We start from the raw sequence: 19606 nt of genomic DNA, 5'->3' as shown, positions 1-19606 counted from the left end.
CGATCACCGATCACCGGTTGGGTATAGATATTACCTATGTTAAATATGCTACGCATCGAGAGAGAAGAGTTATATCTACTTCGTGCCGCGCCCTTAAATTATTACAGCAATTACCTTTCTTGGTTATATACACACGTTTGTACTTTTATTATGATGGATTTTCGAGTTGAGTTTTAGTTTTGACTCTTCGATGTAAAAGTCAGAGATTCTCAAAAATTGAGAAGTGATTTGCTTTGCCGTAAGGTAAAAGCCCCAATAGATGCTCATGTACCAGTATATGAACACTCCATGTATTTGTATATCTATATTCACAAATATAGATATACGAATACATGGAGTGATCATATACTGGTACATGAGCATCTATTGGGGCTTTTACCTTATGTGAAAATTTTGACACTTATTTTTTTTATTATTATCTGTTCATTTCAAAATTTTATCACTATTTAATAACTAGCAACCTTGCAGTCACTATGTGATTGTCGTGACTTGTGAACTGTAAATTAATAAAATTTTGCTTTATTAAATAATGACTTTTGTTAAACTGCACTGTACTTTCTTCAATATTGACGTTTTTAAAGATATAAGCTCATCCTAATGTTACACTCATCATGAGCTTTCATTTGAGTACCCACATACATTTTGATATATTTTTCATATATACATATATATAATATATAAAAATATATGAAAAATTGATGTGTGTACTCAAATGATAGGTCTTAATGAGTGTAACATCAGGATGAGCTTATATTTTTAAAAATGTCAATAGTTCACAAAATACAAGGTCATTTCTTAATTATTGATATTTTTAACGATGTAAGCTCATTCCGATGTTACACTCATCAAGAGCTTTCATTTGAGTACTCACATGCATTTTGATATATTTTTCATAAATACATATATATAATATATATAAATATATGAAAAATTGATGTGGGTACTCAAATGAAAGGTCTTTATGAGTGTAACATCGGGATGAGCTTATATCTTTAAAAATGTCAATAGTTCACAAGATAAAAGGTCATTTCTTAATTATGTATCTAGAGAGAGAGTATTTTCGAATGCAGCCTAAATACTTAGCATCATAAATTGACTATTGGTGGGAATTATATGAAACCTTGAAAAGGCACAACTCTAGGTTAAGACCTTTCTAATGATACCAAATTTAACTATAAAAACCCATTTTATAATACAAATACACTGGTCACAAAATTTTTCTTATTCTCTTAATAATCTAGATTATTCAAAATATTTTTTTTTCTTGATTATATTATATAAAATCTGCAGAGTGGATGATTTTTAATTGATCTAGTTTAAAAGAAGAGTTTTATTACATTATTAATGAAATATTTTTGATTACAAAAAAAAATTATTTTTACTTCTGTAAAAAGTTTTTACACTAAAATAAATTTTTATTAAGCTAAAACAAGTTTTAAATGCTTAATTATTAACAGCTACTTCAAATAATTTATTTTAAGCATAAATTTCTAAATATTATTTATATTTTTCCAAAAAATATGATTTTGGAACATTGAACTAAATTTTGATAACCGTTATCTTTTTTTAAAGTCTTGATAAACTCCAACGTAAGAAGTAAAAAACAATAAATTATTAACATTTATTATTTATTTTTTACATCAAATTAAAAAAAAAAAAAGATAATATTAATTTTTAAACACTCATTTTCTAATTTTTGAATGAATAAAAACAATTTTTTTTATTTTTAATCATTAAAAAAATAGAGAATTCACTCCGAGGATTTTTTTTTTGTCAGTAATACAAATAAAATCTGAAAAAAAAATAAATTAATTAAAAATTTCATACAATGTATAACAATTGTTCATATCAAAAAAAAATTTTTAGTTTTTTTGCAAGCTTTAAGCATATTTTTAAAATTCCAAAAAGTACAAAATAATTTTTCAATAAAACAAAATTTCATTGGAATACTTTTCACCTAAATAATTGACAAGTACATTCGTATGATATTCACAAGTGCCTGAGTATGCATTTAAAAGGCATTGTTTCAATCGATAGCTCGGGTCAGTGGCACGTGGAGACTATTTAATTCGATTGACGTTTTACAATCGAATAAGTACACGATTCAGCGCACTTGCCGCCCACTCGACACTTCCGTGCCCGCTATTAAATTAGTACATACTACATAGTATATATTACCCTTCCATTTATACTCTCACCATTATCACTTATTCTTCTTCATCTCCATCTCCTCGAATTTTTTATCCACTCGACAATTCACTCCTTTCTTCCTCTCAGCTGACACAAATTCATGAATTCCAAGCAAAGAGAAGTGGAAGTTTTTCCACTTATCGCGTGACTTTTATTCATTTTAATAAAAAAAAATACAAATTTTTATCTCGGTTATGTCTTGTTAACCTCACTCGAATTTAAATTAATAAATTGAAAGTATCTAAACAGAGTCTTCTCTTATAAAAATATTTTTCTGCGAATTTGTAACCTCCCGCTGTAATATTTATAATTTGTAATAATTTATAATTAAATCGTGGCCCAATTTTATTTATTAAGAGTGTCTTAAGTTCGGTCACACTTGTATTAATTGATGGCACGTCGCGATTGTCTCGAGTTTAATAACGACTCGCCAGCTAACCCGACGATCGAGGCACCACAGGTGTCCCTGTAACGTGTCGTTATGCTGCCCTACACTCTTATGGGAAAATATGCGTAATATGTATTTTTTAATATTTTTTTTTATATTAACAAATTTAACATATCCAAGTATTTAGTATCGATTCTTATCTATTTGATTACTCAAATAAAAAATAGTAATTTATAATTATTAATGGTTTTATTTATTGCACGAAATTAATTTTTATTGCGTACTATAAAATGACAATGTAATTTTAGTACCAACACAATGTTTTTTCGGGAAAAAAAATCTTTATTAATTTTCACGTAACAATTAATAAAAATTTTTTGCATATATTTTAAAAATTATTTCATTTTTTCTGATTTATACAATTAACAAAAAATTAAATTTTATCTCCGGCGTATTTTATGTAAAAAATATATTTTTTTTTAAGCTAAATTTAGTTTAAGTATATATTTTTAAATTGTAAATGCGGTAAAAATTTTAAAAATATTTTTTTTTAATGTTAAAGAAAATTATTTAAAAGCAAAATTGCTTTTTGTTATTATAGTTACAATTGTTTTTTTTAGCGATCAAAATTATCAGTATATGTATTATTTAGAAACATTTTATCGCGAGTGTAAACGACAAGGTTAGGTAAAATTAATAATTATTTGCATAATAATATAGTGCAAGTTTACGTGCGGTTAGAGTTATATACAAGTATATTCATCTTTGTTGTTTTTTCCTATTCTTTTTCCATTTAATAAGGTATTCTGATAAGAGTTTCAGTATATAAAAAAGGTGGTTGAAGCTACTGGATCCATTTGTCCTGATAGTAAGACTTTGTTTTTACTATTCTACATCAATATATTTAAAAAAACGTAAGTAAATTTTATAATTATCAACAGATGAATTTTGAAACTGTTTCTAGAAAGATAAATCAAATTATTAATTATTACACTGAAAAAAAAAAGTTATTTTTTTTTTTTAATTTATTTTACAGTTAATCTAAAATGTCGAAATTTTTTATGCTGATCGTCTTGATCGCTGTATTAGCCAACGTTGTGATCAATGTAATGGCAGATTGCAAAAAAGCAGATGACGAGGTATGTGATTATTCAAATATAATTTAATATTTCGCTTATAATATTAATTATTTTTTAATTAATCTTTATTTTTTAGTGCAAAACTCATGAGGACTGCTGTACTAATTATTGTGAAGGGGTATTTGATGGATACTCTGAATGTGTAGATGTAAAAAAAAGACAAGGATAAAATATTTTAAAACTACAATGTAATCCAATAAGCGATGAATAAAATTCATTTTGAACACTATTGACACAATTTAATTTTTTGGCAATGAAATAAAAATATAATTCTTGTATATTATCATTTTTAAATTAAGATAAAGCTATCGAGTTATTTGAATATTTAAATTGTTTTTTTATTTTTCTAATGATGAAAAAATTATTGAACACTAATAATTTTTTTTATTTAAAATTATTTTTTTAATCAGTATTAAAATTTATACACAAAAAAAACAAAAATTGATTCGATAGAAAAATTTTTTACTTGAGAAAATTATTTTCAAGAAATTTTTTATTTAAAACTGTCTCAAAAAGTATTTTTTTTATAAAATAACTCCCAAATTTCTTGTCAGATTAATTTTTTTAACTTACTTACATTTATTAATATTTTAAAAATTACATCTAATGTTGCACGTCAACTAAAAATCATCTTATTTTCTTAAAAAATTACAATTTATAAAAATCTTAAAAAATGCTTTTCATCACAAGAAAATAATTTTCTTTTCAACTTATCAAAATTTTTTTTAAATTATCAAAACCGCACTGCATACTTTCTTTTGAGCTTAAAAAGCTCAATTTATTGCTAGTATACATTTTTCCAAGCGTTTTGAGCGTTTAAATTATTTTTTCAACTTTCTAATGTAAAAATCAATGATTTAAAAAAAATCGGGAAGTTATTATTTTTCTAAAATAGTGTGATTGCAAGTGCAAGCGACAAGACAAAAATCAATATTCACTTACATAACAATAAAGCAGTTTATTTATTTATTTATTTATTCATTTGAATAAATAAATTTATTAAAAAGTAATAAATTAAATTATTAATTGAATAATAATTTTAATAAATAAACAATTAATAATCACTAACATAACAATAAAGCAGCTTATGCGTTGTAAGAATTACTTACCAAACATGTTACCCCTATTTTGCATTTTTGCGCATTGTTCATCTAACTCAAGGATCTTCCGATAAGAAGTACAGTATATAAAGATGTGGATAAAGTTATCAAATCAAATTGTCTTCAGTAAGACTCTGTGCTCTCTACTCTATTCATTTTCTTTGAGAAACCGTAAGTACATTTTACAAATATCAACAGTAAAATTTTTAAACTTTCAGAAAAATCAATTAGATTATTAATTATTAAATTTATTGTTTTTGTATTAAATGATTAACATTAATTAATCGAATTTATTTTACAGTCAATTCAAAATGTCAAAAATTTTCATGCTGATCGTCTTGATCGCCGTTTTGGCCACCGTCATGATCAATGTAGTGGATGGTTGCAAAAAAGAAAAGGAAATTGTATGTCATCTATCAAATATAATTTAATATCTATTTTATAATATTGATTTTTTGTTAATTAGTTTTTATTTTCCAGTGCTCCTCTAATGGTGATTGCTGTACCAACTATTGCGAAGACTTGGGATTTTTCTCCGAATGCACTGACCGATCCAAACCGCAATGGTAAAGTGTTGTAAAGAAACAAACCGATCAAATTACCGATAAATAAAATTCATTTTGAACATTATTGGCACTAATTTTTTTGCAATATCATAAAAATACCATTCTTATCTATCATAATTTTTTAAGACATATGGATGTGGAACGCTTTACGTAATAATTACCGTAACTCCTATTCTTTCCCGCTTCACAGCATTATTTATATTTGTAAAAATGCTTGCCGTAAGATGGACGGTGTGGCTTAATGTATATAAAATAAGCGAAAGGAAATTTAGTATAGACCGGATAGCTCAAATGGTAGAGTAGCCGACATGTCTTCGGAAGGTTCTGGGTTCGAATCCCAGTCCGAGCTATCTAATAATTTTTTCTCGCATATTCTATAAACTCACATTAAGATGATCCTCTCCACATTCCTTTCTCAATCCTTTCCTACCAATATCCCGTTACATGAATGTGGAACGCTTCACGTAATAATTACCGTAACTCCTATTCTTTCCCGCTTCACAGCATTATTTATATTTGTATCATACTCTTCCATCAATTAAATTGAAAATTGCAGAAGTTTTTTTAACTTTTTCAAAGGTTAAAAAAATTATTCAATACCAACAATTATTTTTACTCAAATAATTTTTTTGATAAGCGTAAAAATTTATTTAGATTTTTATTGATAAAAATTTTTCCTTTTATTATTCAAGTTCATCAATTTGTTTTTAAGAAATTTCATTCTGCGCGACCCGCTGTGTCAAGGTGAACATTGATAGTATACAATGTAACATAAACGCATTTTCTTTATTGTTAGAATTACAGCATACCAAGTATCAATTTTTTTTCTGTTCTTCGATCTTTTGACCTCAAAAATTTTTAATAATTACAGTATATAAATATTCAATAAATGAGTTATTTAATCTATTTTCACATTTTTACTTTTGAGAACATGCTTTAAAATGTACATTCGCGAAAATTTTCAAATAATCATTTTTTAAGTGTTGAAAAAAAATATTCAAACGGAAAAATATCATTTTGTTATCATAATTACGTTTTATTTATTGAGCTTTCAAAGTTATCAATGTGTTTCGTTGAAAAACATTTTATCGCTAGTGCAAATGACAAGGTTGAGGAAAATTGATAGTTATTTACCCAACAATTGCGTAATTTTTGCGTTTTTACAATTACATACAAACTATATTTATCTTTGTTGTCTTTTTTTATTCTTTGTCTATTTGACAAGATATTCTGATAAGGGTTTCGGTATATAAACAAGTGACTAAAGCTATTGGATCCATTCGTCCTTATATATTCGTCCTTATCGCCGATATATTTGAGAAAACGTCAGTACATTTTATAATTATCAATAGCTGAATTTTAAAATTATTCTTTGAAAAATAAAATGAATTATTTTTCATTATACTGAAAAAAAATTAGAAAAACGGTTGACCCTAAAGGCTACTCCTGCAACTTCCCACTAATATCATACTTAAGCGCTCGAAATTGCACTTATTACGTTTTTTATCTCTTTGAGCTTACAACTAATAATCTATTGATCAGACGGGGATGTTAACATAATATTCAGATGAAATATATGTGAAGCCAATTTATTCGTAATGTAATTGGTCAAAATTATCATAAGCATGAAAATATATACACTGATAAAAGGATTTAGTTCTATTTAATAAGATTTAGTAACAAACTTTTCATTACCTTATATTTAGTAGTAAGTACTAGATCATTTATTAAAGCCCATTTAGTTCCACCAAATAAATATTTAGTAGTATTTAACAAATGATTTATTGCTACTTAATAAATCGTTTATTGGTTATCAAAGAAATTAATTTTTTAACTAATTTTAGCGTGTAACCTAACTTTTCAACTTAAAATAAATCAAAATAATTAGAATAAATAATTTTAAGTGAAAATATAAGGTATTATAAGGAAAATAATTTCATTAAATTATATTTTTTTGTTTGAGACATTTATAAAATTAAAAATTAAGCAGCTTTTTAACATATCAATAATAGACAAATTGAAAAATGTAAACTAAACTCCACTGAGAAAAGACATAAATAGAAGCAATTTATTGGGAATATGTGTGGTTTTCATGTCGGATGGAACCTAGTTCCATCTATAGTGAAAAAATGTACAGATGGTAACTACTTCTATGCAGATTGTAGTGGGGACAATCTTCGTTTAACTCAGTTTAATCCGAGATGGGACTCAGTTCAACGATGATTGTCTCTAGTGCAAAGAGGAGTTTGATGGTTATGACGAGCGACTTTTTTTTGACGAGTAACTTAGCACGCTCATTTATATTGTGTTGCAGGAACCATAAGAACGGTCTAAAAAAATTCTGAAGTGAAACAATTATGATTCGAAAGTTTAATACTGGAAAAAACAAAAGTTTGTACTTACATTTTTAGATTATAGTAACTTCAATTTAAGAAAAAAAAAATTTTATATGACCTTATGCTATTTTTCCCACAATTTTTCACTGAAATACAGCCCATCAAAAATCACCGAAAATTTTAAATATTTTTTTGTTTCATTAATTTTTACGAGGAGTATACGGTTTTCAATAAAAATGATTACTTTATTTAAAGATTAATAATAAACAATAATTAATGAATGTTTATTTTTTAAATTGTTTTTCCACAATAGCAAGGTCAAAAATGAATAAATATTCAATAATTATTTACAATATTTATCGCCTAGACAATTAGACTTTCCAAGAAAATTAAAAATTTATCATGAATTTATTAAATAAGATAACCAGTAATAAATAATACAAGTTACTGCGTCATTGTCATTGAACTTCCAATTACTGATAACCAATTACTTAACAAACAACACTTTTATTTTTCCTTGTATATATACTTTATGGATTCACTGTTTTACATTTGCTGTCAGTAAGACTACTTTAAACAATAACTGGAGATAAAAGTACGTATAATTTTATTAATAATTATTTATTATTATTATTATAGATCTAAAGTGATGGTGGTCCGTTTGTTTTTAGAGTACCATTACCAATCTGTAATTTACAATGTCAAAGTTAATTTTGTTGATCGTTTTAATAATTGTTTTGATGAATGTCATCATGAATACAGCGGAAGATTGTTTATCAGCTGGCTCACGGGTATGATTATACTTAATACAATTTTTTGATTTATTTATTTTGATCTCAAATTTTTCTAGTGTGACGATAAAAATGAATGCTGCAGCAATAAATGCGAACCCGAAGGATACGCCGCATTTTGTAAAGATGAATGATTACTTGTCAGATTAATGGATTAATTTTAAGTAACTACTATAGTTACTGGTATGTAATAAAAAATGCAACATATACTTTAATAGATGAATAAAATTATTTAAAAACCAGTTAAAAAAAATTTTTCTTTCTGTCTTCATATAGCCTAGTATGGTTGTGTGTGCTCATTTATAATTTTTGATCGAAGTGTTGGAAAATTCCGACAGGTGGCGCATCGTCGCTAAAATTTCTCTTTACAAGAGAGTTGAGTTTTAAAAATTAAGTAGTTTAGTGGATAATATGCTAAGTATTGGATAAAAAGGTTAATAAAAAATATTAATATTAATTTTAAAATGTACTAATGTTATTTAAAGTTATAAATATTGTAAATAAATAAAATATTAGTTAGCTGTAAAATTATAATAATAGTTAATTAGATTATTTAAAATAATTTTTTTATTTAAATAAGCTTAACAAAATCACACCAAAAAAATATGTCAACTAAACATGATTTAAAATTTTTGATTAAAAAATAGGAATTATAAATTAAGGAAGTCCTTTCGCTCCAGTTGAGTCATAACAATTGTAGTAGTCAATATTCGATAAGTTAAAATAAAAAACCCATAAAAATTCCTAAAATTAAAAAATAAATAGTATATGAGGTATTAATCGTTGAAATTTTGAAAATTAAAAAAAAATAGTTAAATACAAAAATTAATTTGACTCCTGTAAATGAACTGTTAGTAACCTGTCCGTGATTTGGCAACGCTATATTTCGATTGTTTACATTTTCATTTGCACAATATAACCTTAACTATGTTTAAGTGTTTGCAGTCAGTGTAAATAAATAAATTAATTAAAAATGTTTAGTCATAAAACCATAACATTCTAATGTCTCATGGTAAGAATACTAGTATTTTTTAATTATTGTTTTATTTTTCAATTATGAAATATGAAAATTTGGTAACAATTAATTAATTAATAAGTATGTATGAAAAACATAAGTGCGTTAAAGTTTAGTTGGAATTTATTGAATGGTCTGAAGCTTGCGCGCTACGCGACATTGCCAAATGTTTTGACGCCATTTAAATGTAGGTTACTCAAAAATTTTCTGTGATTTTATAATTTTAATTTCTCCATAAATTCCATGGCAATCTATATATTTTATTGCAAAAAATCAAACCTGAATATTTCGAAAACCTTATTTTGAGTTTTTAACTTCCCGCTAAGAAAATTGAAAATTTTCAAAAATCGGGAAGTTATTGTTTTCACCCCGTTTTTCGAAAATCGAGTTTTCATCAGATCTCGACGTTTTGAGGTCCTAGGAAGCTTTCCTGACTATTTCCGCGATGATGTCACCGTGTGTGTGTGTATGTATGCAAATCTCTCATAACTTTTGAACGGATCATCCGATTCGATCGAAATAAGCGGGGTTCTGAAGAGTTCTTTTGCCCCTAGAATTCTGATACTAATTTACAGAATTTGAGTCGATCAATTTTGAGAAATTATCAAAAATAAAATTTCCAAAAATTCGTTTTTTTTGAAATATCTTTTAAACGGCTTAACCGATCAATTTCAAAAACTAATCAGCCTTTAACCTCAAAAAACCACGTCGATTGCCACCAGCCCGGTCAAAATCCATTGATTTGTTCGTGAGATATCGTTGTCGAAAAAATGTTTTTTTTCAGAATTTCTATGAAATTTTTAGTCTGACCAGTTTACGCTTAAAGATTTTTTAAAGAACTCAAAAAACTGCGTTGAATGCCGTCAATCGCAATAAAATCGGTTAATTCATTCAAAAGTTATTGTGGTTTGAAAATTCAAAAAATAGTGTTCTATAAAACTGACATTAGCCTTTTGAGCTCGAAGAGCTCAAAAGCACAGAAAGGCGATTTATTTGAGCTCGGAGAGCTCAAAATTACACAAAAATTATATTTTTGAGCTCGAAGAGCTTAAAAAATAAGTGAATTGTTGAGCACTTAGGTATGGAGGTAGCGGGAAGTTGCAGGGATGGCCTTTAGGGTCAACCGTTTTCCTAATTTTTTTTTTACCCCATCTAATCGGTGGTTAATGCCATAATTCAAGAAACTTGTTAAGGTCTGACTTTCTCGTAAGACTCGGAAAAAATACTAACATTTTCAGAAATTTTTTTTTCAAAAATTTCCACGGTGAAGAATAAATTAAACTTTACTAGTAGATAAATAAGGACTTTAACTATTAGATAAAATTTAATATTATGCATAATCTAATATTTTTTATTTAACATTGATGGCGAAAAGACCTCCTTAATTAAATTTTTGTTAATATTTTAAAGAATATAAAAAATAAGAAAAAAAATTTTCACGTAATTTTTCTTACTTCAACAATTTTTCCTTGAATAAATTGAATTTTTTTTCATATCCCAGCAGTAGCGTTATAAAACCCTATTAATCATTTATGTCTAATCCTCATTCACAACGAAGCCGTAGAATTTAATTACCTCTAAAATAATTAAAAGCAAACATTAATACAAACGAGATATAAATAACTAACTCTGCGTAAAATTTATTTTTGATTTAATCAATTTTTTATTTTGTGCAATTTCAGACTAAGCCACGGAAAATTGGATAATCACTCGAAGGGTATTCGAGGAATTAACTCGAAGGTTTATAGTATCAAAGCTGATCTACGAGCTTCATAGTCGAGACATTGACGTAAGCCGACGTCCGTTCGTCTATTGGTGAGTAATACTACTTTGTTACTATGAATAATTAATTTATAACTTTTATTCTTTGGTACAGTATTTGATAGAATTTCATTAGTTTCAATATAATAAAATAAAATAATTTAAATTTATATTATAAAGAATAAATCTCTACATATTAAAATGTAAAATCCTTTCGAGAATGAAGTGATAAAGAATTTATTCAAGCGGTCTTAACATCTCGTTTAATAGAAGATAGAAGCGAGGCAGTACTGTATAAGTATTTAGCAGATATAAATATGAATATTAATATCCGGAATCACACTACATGAATCAAAGTATCACAAGAATTAATTCTTTAGTAGTGAGATGTAAAATGCAAAGCAAAGATCCATGAGCTTTATATATATGTATATACATATTAATGTATGTGTATATGGATGGATTTGTATAAGTATATAGATGCTCGTACAAATATTATGTTACCAGTAGTCGCTTCTAACAATTCACTAAGCTTCTTAACGCATTCTAATTGGCCGGATGAAAAGGATCCGACTACAACAGAGTCTTCTTCACGACTACTCCACGATAATTGGTGTAATCTGATTAAAACAAAATCCTTAGTCTCCCTCCATTTTATATGATGTTATTTTTAACTGAAGCCTTTTTTATTTGTTGTTTTTTATTTCATTTAAATAAAAATAGGAATTTAAAAATAATTATATCCATTACGATTTAAAAATGATAGTATACATTTAAAAATTAATAAGTTAATCATATGTAGGACAGGAAATATTTTAATTTTGAACAAAATACTGAGACGCTTTTTGACCAAGTAATTATTGAATAAAGAATCATGAAACTTGGCAGAAGTATATAAATAATACTTCGTAAATTGATTCTTTTATTTTTAAATTTAATCATTGAAAAAAAAATAACAAAATGATAAATAAATAAATAGGTAGTGTTCGCGCGTAAAACTGCCTTATCTCAGGACCCATCACATATTTAATTAAATAAACTTTACTATAAAGAAATTATTAATAAACGTACAACCAATATAATCTTTGGGGACAGAACTAACAACCTTGCAGTCACTATGTGACTACCGTGACTTGTGAACTATAAATAAATAAAATTTTGCTGCATTAAATAATGACTTTTGTTAAATTGCACTGTACTTTCTTAACTATTGACGTTTTTAAAAATATAAGCTCATCTCGATGTTACACCCATCAAAAGCTTTCATTTGAGTACCCACATGCATTTTTGATATATTTTTCATATATACATGTATATAATATATATAAATATATGAAAAATTAATGTGGGTACCCAAATAAAAGGTCTTGATGAGTGTAATGTCGGGGTGAGCTTATATTTTTAAAAGTGTCAATAGTTTTCAAGATACAAGGTCATTTCTTTATTTTGTATCTAGAGATAGAGAATTTTTGAATTCAGCTTAAACACTTATAATAATAAATTGACTATCGATGAGAATGATATGAAACCTTGAAAAGGCACAAATTCAAATCAAGACGTTTGCAATGACTCTAAATTTCACTAAAAAAAACCGGTTTTATCATATCGACGTTCTAATTAGCAAATTGTCTAACTCCAATTTAAAGAATCTTCTATTTGTACGAAAAAAACAATTAGTTCAAAATTTATTATCACTTTAAAAAACCATTTAATATCATTAATATCTAATAGAGATATAATATTTAGGTTTGAATCATTCAAATAATTTATAATTGGATTATTGCTACATCATAATGTTAAAAAATCACCCTCTAAAAAATAAGGAGTTAGACAAATTGCTAATTAGACTGTTTGAATTAATCAGCAGACAGTTTATGGGCCCAGTCTTCAATTTTTTAATTATTTTTCCTATTTATTTATTAAATGTGTCTTTAAATTAATCAGCCGCCAGGTTATGGACCCAGACTTTAATTGCTTAAGTATTATTTCTATTTAATTATTAATTGTGTCTTTAAATTAATCAGCAGCCAGGTTATGGATCCAGTCTTCAATTTTTTAATCATTATTTCTATTTATTTATTAATTGTGTCTTTAAATTAATCAGCAGCCAGGTTATGGGCCCAGACTTTAATTTTTAAATTATTCTTTCATTGAAATGATAAATGTTGTTATATTTACATTGCAATTAATCGCGAACTGATGAAGACAAGAGCGAATACCAGACGATATAATTTATCTCGTATATTTAAAAATACACGTATCAGGTGCAAGGAGAGATCGATCTCGCCTCTTGCCAGTCGCGGGGGCTCTTCTTATTCTCGTTCAACTCCACTCGGTCCAAGTGATCTCCAGGTGGGAATAAATTAAAAGCTTGGTACGGGGTAAAGCGTCGGTATCCTGTCCACAAGGTAACTGGATACTGTTTAACTGATCTTTCCTCTCTACTCTTTTATTCTTATTATTCTTATTTATTTTATTATCATTATTCTATTCAACTCTTCACCGTAGTACTATACTACACTCTACTACAACTTACAATTATCATCATTATTATTCTCACGGCTCCTTGTTTCGCCCACTCTTTCGTATCGATAACGACACACCTAGTCGATTATCTATCGGATCGGTAAAAATTATTCTACAATAAATAACATTCTTTAATGCCTTCCAAATATTTTCTATTTTTTTCTTTAAATATTCCTTTGATAAAAATTATTCTATATAATTTATTAGTTAATTGGCAAATTAATTAATATTATGCTTTTTATTACAGAAGAAATTAATTACTTGAAACTTTCACCAGAAATTGAACCGCCTTCTTTTAATTTATCGATTACAATTATTATCTATATTATTAAAAGAATAAAAAAAATTTTATGTCCAGAATAATTATATGATAAAATCGGTTTTTTTAGTGAAATTTAGTGTCATTACAAAGGTCTTGATTTGAATTTGTGCCTTTTCAAGGATTCCACGACAAAATATTCTTCGAAAAAATATCCCCCAACAAGATTTCATTTAGACAAAATATCACAACACATAAGCTTGTGACCGTGTTGTGCCCTTTTATCATGGATTTTGTGTGTGTTTATTCGAAAGTAAACTAACACCGAGGACATTATGTCGGGGTTAATAGTTAATTTAGTATGATAAATATTTAGGCTGCATTCGAAAATTCTCTATCTTTAGATACATAATTATGAAATGACCTTGTATCTCGTGAACTATTGATATTTTTAAAGATATAAGCTCATTCCGATGTTACACTCATCGAGACCTTTCATTTGAGTACCCACATCGATTTTTCATATATTTATATATATTATACATATGTATATATGAAAAATATATCAAAAATGCATGTGGGTACTTAAATGAAAGCTCGTGATGAGTGTAACATCGGGATGAGCTTACATCTTTAAAAATATCAATAATTAAGAAATGACCTTGTATCTTGTCAACTATTGACATTTTTAAAGATATAAGCTCATCCCGATGTTACACTCATCGAAACCTTTCATTTAAGTACCCACATGTATTTTTGATATATTTTTCATATATACATTATATATAATATATATAAATATATGAAAAATATACATGCCTATGAATTATCTAAGAAGCTTAACTATTTCACTTTCCTTTTTTACAAGCTTAGCCAGGTACTTAATTCTTCTATTTTAAAAACTATTTATCATGGACTGTTTGAAAGCATAATAAACTATGGCATTGTTGCATGGGGAGGAGCCTATAACAATTCAATTAAACCTGTCACATCTCTTCAACATAAAATAATTAAAAAGCTATGTAAAAATAATTACAACAATATCCCCTTGACAATTAGAAACTCATTTATAATAAATGCATTAACTTACTACTATCAAGAATGTAAAAGCCTATTCTATGAAAAATGTACAAATACAAGATCTAAGTTGTTAGTTCTACCAAAAATAAACAAAACTATTAGTACTCAGAATGCTTATTATGTAGCAATTAAATATTATAACAAACTCCCTGCTGATATGAAAACTATAGTCTGTAGTAAAAAATTGTTAAAAAAAAAGTTAAGTTACTGGATAAGAAACCTTAATGGTTAACATGCTTGAAAAATGTAATGGAAAATGCGAGTATTTGATTGGATATTTCTTTTTATGATAATTATCTATAATTTTGTATTTCTTTCTATATAAATTTATTACTTTTGTACTTATTATCTCTTTGCATTGTATAATCGACAAAAATTTTGTAAAAATTATATATATTGTAAAATTGGTATTTTTGTACTGGTTCTATAAACAGGTGTCTTTACACCTCGATAGAATTCTTTACCAGATAAATAAATAAATAAATGATGAGTGTAAAATTGGGATGAGTTTATATCTTTAAAAATGTCAATATTTAAGAAAGTACAGTGCAATTTAACAAAAATCATTATTTAATAAAGCAAAATTTTATGTATTCATAGTTCACAAATTACGGCAGTCACATAACGACCGCAAAGTTGCAAGTTATTATTATTAAAAAATTTTTTTTTACTTAAAAAAAATTTTATCAGCCCTAAAAAATAAAATAAAGAGTTAGCAAAATAAATGCGGTCGAGTAACTAATCATGAAGTGTACGTAGTATTGCTCGGCACTTGAACTGAATATAAGCGACACTCTAGCAAAGTAAGAAGAGTACGAGAGTACAAAGTAAAGTAAAAAGTAAAGCTTTAGTACAGCTTTCTTGCCTAGTGTACTTTCATTCGTACACGTTAGCATATTCATTACCCGACACTTAGTTAAAAGCTTAAAGCTCAAGACCCCGATATGACTTCTTCCCACTCTTGCTCTTACTCAAATGGTTTACTTGTTGTGCGATCAGCAATATTAGTCTCGGTTGAGTTTAGTTTCTTCACTCTATACTCTCAATGTACATAATGTCAATGTATTTCCTACAATTGATGTTCTTCCGTTTGTTCTTTTTTATTTCTTATTTCTTCTTACTGCTCTTCCTTTGTAAGTCAAGCATTTCACTCATTGACTTTTTTTTTTATTATTTTTTCCGTCAGCCATTTACTTTTTTATGCTAAGCTCCTCCTCATTCTCTTCTCAATAACTTCTTTATTCTGAATTATTCATTTTCATTATTATTTATCACTTTAAATAAAAGAATAAGTATTTCTTTAACAAAAGACAAAGCGTTTGCGTTAACTCGGCCTTTTATTCTATGAAAAGCTAAACTTACATTATTAACTGAAACTCGTTAAATATTCTTCAGCACTGTTTTAATAAATAATCACAATAATACATACAAAAATGGTACAAAATAATCCGAAGGCCGTAAAATTTTTTCCAAAGAATTTTGGATTTTAGAACTTCTGCTTTTCACGCATATCTACACTTACTAAGAAATTTACTTGAGCATTATGTACAAAGAGGACAGAAGATGTTAGGTATCATTTCTCAGTGTGCTAGTATAATGTGTACCTAGTGTATGAGCTGGGAAAGCGTGAGTTATAGGTAGAAGGGTGCTTGAGGCATATACGGTAATATTAGAAACTTCCCCTGTTTGCGTAGCACGCGTGACCGTACGTTACTGTTTAAACTCTACTGTACCTACTATACCTACTAGCTACTCTATCCACCACTCATACAAGTCTTGTCTCATGTTCTATTGCTTTCTATCTCGACGTAGCTCAGTACCCTATAACTCCACTTGTGCTTAACCCTGTACCAAGCCGCCACCGAGAGTACTGCCTCGAGCAAGGGTTCTTCCTCAAACAGAATCGGTCACAGTCGTCTCATCTCAGCTCAATTTATGGTCTTTACTCTACTTTTCATTTTTATTATTATTTTTATTATTGTTAAATTTTAATTGCAAATTTTATATATTGTAATTAAAAATGTCGGAAAATCATTAAGTAAAAGTTTTCTTTATTCATAATTTATCATTTGTAGCAGTTTTAAAGTAATTATTATTTTCCTCTATTGAAAGTAAAAATTCACCGAATTGCTATGATAAATTATTTTTACATTACAACAAAGCGAGTAAACAATTAACCTGTAATTAACGATAGTCATAATCGCAACTTGCGCAAACAATGTCACTGCAATAATTACTTTTTTAAATATTACTCAGCACGAACGAAATACGCGGTGATTTTAAACAGATAATTTAGTGGATGATTAAAATGTTTTCACATTATTTTTTTCTTTCTCAGTGAAATACAGTTTATTTAACATATTAAGAAGATACGATACTTTTACGCATACCAACAAGTAAGTATACAATAAAAAAAAATTAACTTGAATCAAGAGAAAAATTCTTGAACCAAGAAAATAAGTTTGAAAAGTTTTATTGTCTTGAATCAAGACGAAAAATTCTTGAATCAAGTAAAGTTTACTTAAACTAAGAAAAATTTTTAGTTTAAGAATTTTTTTACTCAAATCAAGAAGATGTTCTTCAAAATTATTTACTTGATTTAATGATTCTTTCCATTTAATTTTATCTGCCTACCTGCTTGCTTTTGATATTGTGCTTATTATTTATATTATTTTTTCATCTGAACAAATTTTTCTGCCAGGAGTAAACAAAAAATTAGTAGAACAGATAGAACTATTTCTAAACAAATTTGAAAATCAGTTTGTTTAAAATTATTCTAATTTTTTCTACTATTTATTTTTTCTTTCAAATCAATAATTACTCTGATTTTTACTCTTCTTTATGTAAAACTTGCGCAGAAAAAAAAAATCATTTCAGAAGTTTTGCAATTAAATGTCTTATTTTGATAGTAAATTGCTTACAAGAAAAAAGAGACATCTTGCGAAACTTAGTTGAACTTTACCGCTTTTTGTTTTTCGAATTGTTATGTTACATCAAATCCACTTGATGTCGCCAGCATACAATTTTAACATGTATCGATATTGTAGTGACGTTCGATTTTTAAATTTAGATTTGTATTGGCGGCGCTGAGAACCTTGGGTGAGGGGCCGGTAACCCTTTTGCAGAACATTTTATACGCTCTTAATGATTTTTTGGCAATGAAAATTTTTTCTAACGAAATAAAGACTCTAATAGTCAATCCGAAAATATCAAAATTTTTTATATTGATCATTTCGACAATTTTCTTGGCCAATGTTGTGATTAATTCAAATGCGGAGGAAAATTATGTTCCAGAAGAAGATTGGGTATGATTTGATAAATATAATTATTTTTACTAACGATATTTGTAATTTTTCTTTAATAATTCGTAGCATTGTAACGTAATAAATAATTTATATTTAAAAAAAAAGTAGCCGACCATTAATAATATTAACATCATTTTAATGTTGATTTATTATCATGATTATGTAATGTTGGTAAATGGCAACATTCCTTCGTGATTTGTTGCAATTTCTTAAATTAATTATTTTGCAAAAACAGAAGCAATAATAAATTAACAAATTATATTGACTAACAATGCAAGCAACTATTTTTAAAATGATTGCAAGCATATGGATAGTAAATTTGTACATCCCTAGCTTATTTTATTAATTCATAAGATTTATAATTATTAATATTTATTGCATTGGCTCATTTTTTTGCTAGTGTGTCCAAAAGTCCCAGTGATGCAACAACAATTGCACTTGGGACGAAGTTAGGGGTGATTATTGCGCCTATAAAAATGGTATTCCAGAAGATGATGGCTTTGATGAATTTGAATCATCTAAGTGTCGCCCAGAAGGAGATGGGGTAGAATAAAAATTATTTGTTACATAAAAATTAAAAATATTTTTTACGTAAAAATTAAATTTATTTTTTACGTACAAATTAAAATTATTTTTTACGTAAAAATTAAAATTACTTTTTTTATCTTCGCTATTAATTATAAATAAATATAATTAATTAAATAAATTATATTAATCGATTTTAATGCTACAAAGATTCTGAATGCTGCAGCCAGTGGTGCTTAAACGGCGCCGACAGCGGTACATGTTCAAAAGTGGAATAACTGGTACCTTTTAAAGTAACTACGCTGAAAAAAAAAAAAAATAATTGATTCAACAAACTTTAATCTTTATTTTTTTTGTCATTTTCTTGATTTGATTTGTAAATTTCTTGACTCAAGTATTTTTTTTCCCGCGTATCATATCTTATTCAGTAGCAATGTCCGACCAATACAATAATAAAATTAATTATTCCACGGAATAATAATTTGAGGTTTATTTATTAACTCAGAATTTAGCCGGAAAAATAAACAGCAAAACGGTTGTAGTTTGTTTCTAAGAAGTACAATTAAACGTTACTTTGTCGTCACGTACCAGTTGAATGTCTCGGTTTTATGCATTTGAGAGCAAG

The 19606-nt window shown here is 27.0% G+C and overlaps 1 protein-coding gene and 5 long non-coding RNA genes across 6 annotated transcripts in view; 5 read left to right on the top strand and 1 right to left on the bottom strand.

Annotated features, from left to right (window-relative positions):
• LOC123264410 overlaps positions 1–11337 on the top strand; it is an 88097-nt gene extending 76760 nt beyond the window's left edge. The window contains exon 4 of the long non-coding RNA XR_006509336.1: positions 11208–11337. This is a non-coding gene — a long non-coding RNA (uncharacterized LOC123264410). The remainder of the gene's footprint in view (positions 1–11207) is intronic.
• LOC123264388 (netrin-3-like) overlaps positions 1–19606 on the bottom strand; it is a 228927-nt gene that overhangs the window by 76110 nt on the left and 133211 nt on the right. The window lies entirely within an intron of this gene.
• On the top strand, positions 3340–3946 carry LOC123264404. The gene is made up of 3 exons (XR_006509329.1): positions 3340–3492; positions 3615–3717; positions 3794–3946. It is a non-coding gene; the product is annotated as an uncharacterized LOC123264404 (long non-coding RNA).
• LOC123264400 lies at positions 4868–5447 on the top strand. Its single transcript, XR_006509325.1, has 3 exons — positions 4868–4988; positions 5119–5221; positions 5298–5447. It is a non-coding gene; the product is annotated as an uncharacterized LOC123264400 (long non-coding RNA).
• LOC123264402 lies at positions 8179–8725 on the top strand. Its single transcript, XR_006509327.1, has 3 exons — positions 8179–8314; positions 8391–8510; positions 8570–8725. It is a non-coding gene; the product is annotated as an uncharacterized LOC123264402 (long non-coding RNA).
• Positions 17373–18994, top strand: LOC123264409. The gene is made up of 3 exons (XR_006509335.1): positions 17373–17547; positions 18222–18456; positions 18857–18994. It is a non-coding gene; the product is annotated as an uncharacterized LOC123264409 (long non-coding RNA).

This window comes from Cotesia glomerata, linkage group LG4 (genome assembly GCF_020080835.1).
Source record: "Cotesia glomerata isolate CgM1 linkage group LG4, MPM_Cglom_v2.3, whole genome shotgun sequence".
Classification (NCBI taxonomy): Eukaryota; Metazoa; Arthropoda; class Insecta; order Hymenoptera; family Braconidae; genus Cotesia; species Cotesia glomerata.
This window is presented reverse-complemented; position numbering and strand designations above follow the sequence as displayed.